General features: G+C 41.0%; 1 protein-coding gene across 2 annotated transcripts in view; it reads left to right on the top strand.

Annotated features, from left to right (window-relative positions):
• The first annotated feature begins 6,450 nt into the window (after window positions 1–6,450).
• tnr (tenascin R (restrictin, janusin)) overlaps window positions 6,451–7,911 on the top strand; it is a 149,177-nt gene continuing 147,716 nt past the window's right edge. For both annotated transcript variants that reach the window (XM_059563466.1, XM_059563465.1), the window contains exon 1: window positions 6,451–6,675. The gene's annotated coding sequence lies outside the window, so the exon portion shown is untranslated. The remainder of the gene's footprint in view (window positions 6,676–7,911) is intronic.

The raw sequence follows: 7,911 nt of genomic DNA, 5'->3' as shown, positions 1-7,911 counted from the left end.
GCTCGAGGGCAGACCGTCCTTTGGCTTATGGTCAGAACGGGAAAAGCTCCATCATATCAACTGTCTGGAAATGCTGGCAGTGGAGAACGCGCTGATGCGCTTTTGTCCCCAAATCAAGGATCACCACGTCTTAGTCCGTTCGGGCAACATGTCTGTGGTGTCCTACATAAATCGCCAGGGCGGTCTGTACAGGCTAGCGGAACGCCTCCTGGTTTGGGCTCAGCGCAACGTGCGTTCGCTGAGGGCAGTGCATGTGCCTGGGCTACAGAATCTGGGTCCAGACAGGCTGTCCAGAGGCAACGTTCCTACGGGCGAATGGTCTCTACACCCGCAAACAGTCCGGCTGTTGTGGGAGAGATTTGGCAGGGCGGAGGTGGACCTCTTCGCGTCCCACGAAAATGCTCACTGCCCTGCGTTCTTTTCCAAGAACGAAAGCGCGCTGTCACAGGAATGGCCGTGCTGCCCGCTTTATGCTTTCCCTCCCATCTCCCTCCTTCCGCAGGTGATAGAACGGGTGAGAGAAACGAGATGTTCAATACTGCTTGTAGCACCTCTTTGGAAGAGCCAACCATGGTTCCCAGATTTGATGCAGTTAGCAGATGTCGCCCCGTGGCCGGTACCGTTGAGGAGAGACCTCCTCTCGCAGGCCAGGGGCTCGATTTGGAACCCTCAACCGGAGTTGTGGTCCCTCCATGTGTGGGCGCTCAACGGTTGCCCGCTGATCTCGCAGTGGGAGTGCTAAATACCATCACTCAGGCTAGAGCTCCGTCGACACGACGTCTGTATGCCTCAAAGTGGTCGGTGTTCTCCAGCTGGTGCACAGCTCGAGGTTATTCACCCCTTAGTTGTGAGGTGACGGAGGTCCTCTCCTTCCTACAGGAGCTGTTGGATAAGGGCAGAGCCCCATCCACGCTCAAAGTTTATGTGGCGGCCATCGGGACGTTTTCTGAAACGGCGCTTGGTCAGTCAATAGGAAGGAATGATTTAGTCATCCGGTTCCTCAGAGGAGCTAGGAGGCTGAATCCTCCCAGACCTCCGTCAGTCCCTATGTGGGACCTCGCTGCGGTTTTGGAGGCCTTGAAGGGTCCCCCTTTTGAGCCTATCCAATCGGTTAGCCTTCAGCATCTGTCGTTCAAGACAGTATTCTTGTTGGCTCTCGCTTCGGTGGAGCGTGTGGGTGATTTGCACGCACTCTCGGTGAGCCATTCGTGCTTGGAGTTTGGGCCCAATGACTCAAGGGTCATACTCAAACCTAGGCACGGTTATGTGCCAAAATCCCTCAACACACCGTTTCGGGCTCAGGTTATTGCCCTGTCTGCCCTGCCGGTGTCAGGAGAGGATAGAGACTCGAGTCTTCTTTGCCCTGTCAGGGTTTTAAGAGCTTATGTGTCTCGCTCTGCTGCCTTTCGGCAGACGGAGCAGCTGTTTGTCTCGTTCGGTGGACGTTCCAAGGGAATGGCTGTTTCGAGACAGACTCTATCCAGATGGATAGTTGACGCCATAGCGTTAGCTTACGCTTCCAGGGGCCTTCAGTGCCCGTTGGGCGTCAGAGCACACTCCACAAGAGGCGTCGCCTCGTCGTGGGCGTGGTCTACTGGGATCTCCTTGTAGGATATATGTATGGCGGCAGGTTGGGCCTCGCCGTCTACATTTATCAGGTTCTATAACCTGGAGGTTCCTGCCTTGCAAGCAAGGCTGCTGTCGGTATAGTCGAATCAGGGCCCTGAGGGGAATTCTGAGTTCACGAGCGCTATGTGCTGCCGACTGTTATATGGGCATTATTGCGTAAGACCCGCATTGCCACATTGGTCAGGCCTTGCCTCGGCTGTGTGATGTCATATTGCCGCATCTATGGATGCTGCTAGATATTGGACGGAGGGCTTTCCCCCTTTTCTGTCCTGGACTCTCTGTGAGTCCCTCAGGTGACTGTGCACTGTAAATCCTGGGCGTTGCTTCAGGTTTATTGGTGTGATCCCTGCGCACGGCGTTTTACATTTGGTTACATTTAGCTAAGACGCAGTACGAGAGAGCTCTAGTAAGAGAACGTACTCGGTTACTAAACGTAACCTCGGTTCTCTCTAGAAGAGCAAACGAGTACTGCGTTCTCTGCCGTGCGTACGATTCACTCTGGTTCGCTTCGGCGATGAAATAAATCAGGTGAGTCAGCCTTTTCGAGCTCCTTTTATAGGTTGGGCCACACCCGTTTCGGCGGGAAGTGGCAAGAAGGGCACGAAGCCCTTATTTCTCCTTCTTATTGGTCTGATGTTGCATCAGCCTGCGCTCGATAGGTTGTGCAGTTGCCGCAGAACAAGCCAATGAGCGAACGAGCCGTCTCGCCTATGGCTGTGTACTGCTGCAAATGCGCAAAGGTTACGTTTAGTAACCGAGTACGTTCTTCTTTTGCAGATAAAACTCGACACACCTTCATCTTGAACAGTACTTCATGTTCAGGGTTGAATAATCATTATTTAGTGTATAATTAATTGAATAATGATTCATTTTTTCTTAATTCTAATAATTATAATCAAAACTGTGTCATGATTTTTTATTGGTACTCTCTGGAATAAGAAATAATACAAGAGCATAGTTATTATTACTGTGAAAATAGTCCACAATCATTGACAAAGTAAACCTATGGAAGATATAATAGTTTGGTATATACAAACTGTTTTGGACATAAAATTCAATGGGGTCCAAAAGAACATTCGACAACACTGACTGTCACTGTATAGACATTTTTGAAAATGTATTCTTTTCTTTTTGTGAATCTTTGAAAGATACTTCTTTTTCCATAGTATAAATTAAAACTGATTTAGACTGATATGAGGGTCAGTAAATTATGATTTTTGAGTGAACTATCTAAAGGAGCTGGGCAGTTTTGAATTTTTGGGCATCGAAGATGTAGGTGACTATGTTTCTTCAGTAGAGCATAAACTGAGATTTTTAAAACAAACTGTTGCAGTCTGTCAGTCTTATAATGGATGTAAATGTGAATCACGGGTAAAATGTACAATAAAACAAAAAACCACACACAAAACAAAATTAAACCCTGCGGCTTGTGATGATACATTGATGTGTAAAGACACAAAACGATCAGTCTGTGCAAGAAACTGAACATTTATTTATATCATTTTATTTTTATTTTTACCTCTGATGCACTTATAAGTCTGTAATCCACCTGAAGCAAGAAGAAGAAGATGCCTCATGTTTTGAGGAGGTGCTCATACAGTTCAGACAGTTCAGGCATTGCAGTGCATCAGAAGTAAAATAAATACTATATAAACACTGTTCAGTTTCTTGCACAGACCGATCGTTTTGTGTATGACACATCTTTTTGCCATGATTCCCATTCACCTCCATTATAAGGCTGAAAGACTGCAACAGTTTGTTTTAAAAATCTCAAAAACAAAGTCACCAAAGTCATCTTTGATGCCCTGGGGGTAAGCAGATAACCATCAAATTTTCAATTTTGGGTGAACTATCTCTTAAAAGGGGTCACATAATGCTGCTAAAAAATAATTATTTGGTGTAATGAAATGTTTATGCGGTTGAGGGTTATTTCCACATACTGTATATAATTGTTTCTCCTCTATGCCCCTTCTTCTGAAACGCCTCGATTTTTACAAGGCTCAACGGTCTAAAAAGTGAGATGCTCTGATTGGCCAGCTATCAATTGCATTGTGGTTGGCCGAATATCTCAAGCGTGTGATAGAAATGTTATGTCACTTAACAAATTGTGATGTCCTGTCCGGCCGGAGCGACGAGACATAAACATAAAACCCATTATAAACATGATATACACATGATTTCTAGTTGTGTCCTCTTTTGGAAGGCCAAACAAAGTAGTTTCAATTTCTCCACAAAACAGCGTCACATTCCACGGCCTTGAGTAAGCGGAGGCCGGTGGCCTTGAGAATGGCGCGGCCTACGAAGGAGTGTCTGTTGGGCTTGCAGCAACCACATGTGATGACCCTGGGCTGGACTCAGCTTCATCCACAGTGAAAGCTGATCTGGCGATCCACAGTGCAAAGTTGATGTATTTCATCAGCGACAGTACGGATCAGCTCCAAGCATGACGAAGCGGATACCGTCCTCTTTTGGAAGGCCAAATAAAGAAGTTTTGCTTTCACAGTGAAACACACATCATCTATACGTCATGGCGTCGGCTGCAACAACAATACTACAACCAGAATAAAAGGTACACCTTCTTTCTTTGCGTGAACATTTGGGCTGTGTTATGCAAATCTTCCCACATAGTGACGTAGAGATGTGGGGGCTTGTTAGAACGAGCCGTTTTAGGGGGGTGTGGACGAGTCTTAACTTTTATAAAGAATGTCTCTTTGGATTTGAGACTTTAGTCTTTGCAACTTTACAGATCTTCTTTATGCAACAAGAGCTTGTAAGATTCTACAAAATTTAAATTGCATCATATGACTCCTTTAAGACAAAATTGTGTACATCGCTCACTTTCACCAAACTATTCAAGTTGTTCTAAGGAGCTCTGAGTTGGTGCCTTGAAAGCTTTCAACACTCCTAACCCTCTAACTCAAGCAGAGCAACAACCATAAAGCACAATCACTATTCCAATGCTGTCTTTAAGCTTTGCCCTCTATATGTGCTGACAACCCATTTAACACGCTTGATGTAGCTGGTGGTCTACTATACAAGAACCTCAGGCTCTGGGAATTCCGAAAAACTATATATATATATATATATATATATATATATATATATATACAGTATGTATTGTTTGTTTTACAAGAAAATTACTATTTCAATCTTTTTGCATCACAATTTCATGTTTAATTCAATGTGTTAATTGCTATTTCTTTTTAGTTATTTGTTATATTTACTAGCAATTTCTGAGTGATTTTGTGTGTGAGTGTGTGTGTAAGTATTCCACTAGTCTGTAAAATAAATAAATAAATAAAGACTTATAACTATTTGAGCATGAGGTTTCTTTTTCTGTGTTGTAGAAATACCGTGGCTTAGATGAAAATCACAGCATTTAATCTCAATATAATTTACCTTGTGTGTCACGCCACAGGCATGTTGATTTATTGACAGATTGTTACATCACAGCCTCTCACCTGCGAGCACTAATGCTGATTGTGCAAAATTGTTCCTGAAAGGCAAGTCAAACACTGTCACCATGACAATATGATGAAATGTATCAACTAATAATAGTCTGATATCCTCCTGGGAGGTGCTATAAAGGTTATTTTCCAATTTTGATTTGTAAAGACCAGCGCAGCAGGGATATGACTTCACCTTCTCTGTTTGTGTTCATTTGCTTCAGACTGCCTGCTGAAACATTAATGCCTGTCTCAGTTTCACTGTTTCAAACTGAGGCAGGGGTCCTGCTGCCTAGCTGACAGCACAGATAACACTTTGCCTTAGAGGAATAGAGACAGTAAGGATGAAAGAGCGAAAAAATATGAATAATTTTAAAATAATATAGAAATAATGGAAAGCTATAATAAAGAACATTTAATGGGACATTACATGGAAAATTAACAAATTAAGTGAAAAATGTTATACAAAATATGTTTTTTGGAAAAAAAAATATCAGCTTGAACATCTGTATCCTATAGTCAACAAGATAATGCATATATATAAACATAAAGTTTTGTCTTTGCGTGACCTTCTATTTTGAGGTGGTTATGAGCAGAGTTAGATGTACTGTATTGTAGTTTGATTTTCCTCTTGACAATAGATGTCAGTAAATCTAATTTAAAACACGTTGAATGTTTATGCTTTTAATTACATTCATGACAACAAAACAAATAAATAAATCATTCAAATGGATGTGAGATGTCTTTTTATATATTCAGAAAAAATTCCAACTAACACATAACTGGTATCGATATTATATTATATTATATTATATTATATTATATTATATTATATTATATTATATTATATTATATTATATTATATTATATTATATTATATTATATTATATTATATTATATTATATTCAGGCATAGTCTTATATTATATTCATATTCAGTATTTTTACATTGAACTTGTGCCAACAAAAGCTGCCAGCTTTCTTTGTAAATTTACCAAGCTTTTTTGTCCTCTCTCTCTCTCTCTCTCTCTCTCTCTCTCTCTCTCTCTCCAGATTTCTCTTTCCGAGCTAAACTGAACTGAAGCTATTGGGATTAGTTCTGGACTGGCTACTGTCGACTATTGGAACACCCTCTAGAGACTGCAGGAGGAGAACGCCAGCACTGGCAGATCAATACAATGGAAGAGAGAGAGAACAGGACGGGGGATAGAGAGGCATTGGGAGGATAGAAGAAGGAAAGAGAATGAGAAGGGGAAGCGAGGGAGGGAGACACAGAGATAGTGTGCATGTGCATGTGTGTGTGTGTGTGTGTGTGTGAGAGAGAGAGAGAGAGAGAGGAGGGTGCTTAAGAGGAATAGACAGAGAGAGACCGAGTTAGAACGAGAGCAAGGTGCAAAGCCTCCTCATTGCAGCCGCGACAAGCAGCCAGAGAGGAACTCCAATCTAACCGTTGGCAACAATAGACTACTGAAAACACAGTTTGACTGGTCAAAAGGTCTTTGCCAGAAACATTGTAAGTGGGAGAAAGCTGCTCAAGGACCAGGGAGAAGCCGATAAGGTGAAGATCTAAAGGCAATTACAACACCGGCTTCTAAAACAAGGTAAGTTGATCATCTTGGGCTTAATAGGCTAAGTGTTCTCTTCTCTTAGCAGCTGTGCTGCACTTGAGGAGTCTGACTGGGGAATGGGAGGGTGCTCAGGTAATGAATTGGTTTGTGGGTTGTGCATCAATCAAAACATTATCATTCTGAGCTTCAGAACGAATGTCAGGTTACCAAAGCCACATCAGAGAGCAGACCGGATCTGGTTTAACAAAAGCTGTATTCTTCTTTGATTACATCATTTGCATGCATTTGCATACGCATTGAGTAGATTTCATTAAAACAGTACTCCTGAAGTAGAATCAGTTTTTTTGCAGTCATGTTGTTTTGAATGATTCACAAGTGCAAGTACAGTGAGTAAAAACATTGCATGGATGGTTTTAAAGAAGTTGATTTCATATGCTCTTTTGACACTAACTATGATTGCAGAACTTTACTTTCAGTATTTGTCATTTAGATAATGACATAGATTATAGTTACAGAGTATTATAAATGTTCTATATGATGCATTCAAAATTATGTGGAACTTAAAACTGTATAAGCACAATAATAGTACGAATATGTAAAATATTTTACAATGTATATGCAGTATAGCTGGAGTATAAATCTTGGTCTATATTACTGTATATAGAGCATGTACAATATGTATTATTATTTACTGAATATAAAAATGTGACAGAACAGTTTCAGAACGATCAGAACAATCAGAACAATTTGAATATATGTATATATATATATATATATATATATATATATATATATATATATATATATACATACATACAATAGGATTTAAAATATTAAGATTTAATATATGGATACAATATTTTAAAAAGTGTACTGTAGATATTGTTATTTTGTACTGTTTAAAAAATTGTAAGATGTAGATTTTGGTTCATCTCAAATACTAAGTATGACATATATCACCAGTTTCCTTCAGATCTAGATGCAGTTTGTATTGAAACAATCAAGAATGGTCTAATTGCTCTGTGCCTTTTTTTTTTTTTTGTACATAAATATTTTCTGAAAGCCAGCCTCACTGTACCCCAGAGTGAGCAATTATTCTGTGCAGTGGGCAAACTTTCCATCCAAAAGTAGGGGATGCTGTTATAGGCAGATAATGATGTCACCATCCCTCCTGTGGATACACTGGCTGTTTATTTCTTCCACTACATCCTCTGGCACCTTTTTCAGAGAAATATTCTCACACTTCCTGTTGTTCATCCATTCCTCCTC

The sequence above is a fragment of the Carassius carassius genome, chromosome 12 (genome assembly GCF_963082965.1).
Source record: "Carassius carassius chromosome 12, fCarCar2.1, whole genome shotgun sequence".
Taxonomy (NCBI): Eukaryota; Metazoa; Chordata; class Actinopteri; order Cypriniformes; family Cyprinidae; genus Carassius; species Carassius carassius.
Note: the sequence above shows the minus strand (reverse complement) of the source record. Positions and strands in the feature narration are given on the sequence as shown.